Raw genomic sequence first — 1,757 nt, forward strand, 5'->3', positions numbered from 1 at the left:
AAAAAAAAAAAAAAGAAAGAAAGTCCTGCCCCAGTCAAGGAATACAATTGAACTCTCTGATTTACAGTTCCTGGGAATATAGACAGAAACCAATCCCTAAGGACGGGCCCAACACCAAGTTCATATAATTGTTCAATTAATCAGTTCAGCTACTCTCCGCAGACTAAACAATACCCAATGACCCTGGAAACAAAAAGGGAAGTTGTGGTCCCCATTGCCAGGCTTAGAGAGACAGGCATTCTGATGCCCTGCAAGTCACCCTGGAATACACCTCTCCTGCCTGTGAAGAAAACTGGGACCTCAGGTTCTCATGAGTCTGACTCTGCCAGAGAAACAGGTGTACACTGTCTTGGACCTGAAGGATGTCTTCTTTAGCCTCCCATAGGCACAGATCAGTCAACCTATTTTTGATTTTACGTAGGTGGACCCAGAAAGAGGATACAGTGGGAAACTTTCCTGAACCAGGTAGTCCCAAGGATTTGAAAATTCTCCATCTCTGTTTGATGAGACACTAAATGCTGACCTCCTGTTCTTTATCAGAGGTTTCCTAGGGCCACACTCTAACAACGTATACTCTAACCAATCCTCCTCCTAGCCTCTAAAACTCAAATAAATTGTAAAAGGGCCACTGAGGACTGCAGCAAGACTGGCCTTGGACTACAGAATGTTGGCTAAGAAAGCCCAACTTTTGTACAACAGAGGCTGCCCATCTTGGCTACCAGTTGAGGGGAGGGGAAAGGAGCAGGTCTCAGTGAAGGATTGCTACCCTCCTTCAGATCCCAGCTCCAAAGACTAAATGGCAGGTTCCAGAGCTCCTCAGTGTGGCTAGGTTTTGCTGCTTCTGGATACCAGAGTTTGCGGAAATAGCAAGGCCTCAGTACAAGGTGTGGTGAAGGTGAATGACTCCCTACCCTAGACAGACAGTAAACAAAAGGTTCTAAGAGCAACTCTGACTTCAACTCCAACCCCAGCACTTCCAGATGTCTCAAAACTATTCATCTGGTTCTCCATAAAACTAAACACATTACAAAAGGGGTTCTAACCCAAACTTTGCGGCCATGTAAATGCCCTTTCCAAACAATCGGACCCTTTAGCCGCAGGATGACCCTCCTGTCTAAGAGCTGGGGTGGCAACCATTAATCTAATGAAAATAACAACAACAAAAACCAAAACAAGATAACTCTGGGTCAGCATCTTATACTCACAGCAAGCACCCCACACTGTGCAGGCTCATTTTGTGGAACACAAAAATGCTCTCTATGCCCACGTGACCCTTGAGCAGGCTCTAATCCTGGACCGTCTTTGAATCCCATTTGAGAAGCCTTCAATCCTTCTACCCTTTGCCTGATATCAACACACAGGTCCTCATCCACGACTGTCACATATGAAACCCGGTGCACGGTGTGTGGTGTAGTTACTTTAACTGCAGTGTTTTAAAGCCCAGGCAGGTGTCTCAGCCCACAGAGCAAAACTGACCGACCTGATCCAGTCTCTCAGATGGAGAAAAGGAAAGTTCAGCACCATAAACACAGAGAGTCGCTATGCACTTACTACTGTACATGGCTATGTTGTGATCTTTAGAGAAAGATGGTCTCTGCCTTCTGGAATAAGGACATCTAAAACCAAGAGAACATTTTGACCCTAGAAGCTATTTGGCTCTCTCATGAATTTTCCTGGCCATACTTTCTGGTTTCCAGCTATTGTTGACCATGTTTCTTCTGTCAAGTTTCCTTGCACTGAAATCTGTCCCCTTTATT

Source organism: Microtus ochrogaster, chromosome 15, assembly GCF_000317375.1.
Source record: "Microtus ochrogaster isolate Prairie Vole_2 chromosome 15, MicOch1.0, whole genome shotgun sequence".
NCBI classification, from domain to species: domain Eukaryota; kingdom Metazoa; phylum Chordata; class Mammalia; order Rodentia; family Cricetidae; genus Microtus; species Microtus ochrogaster.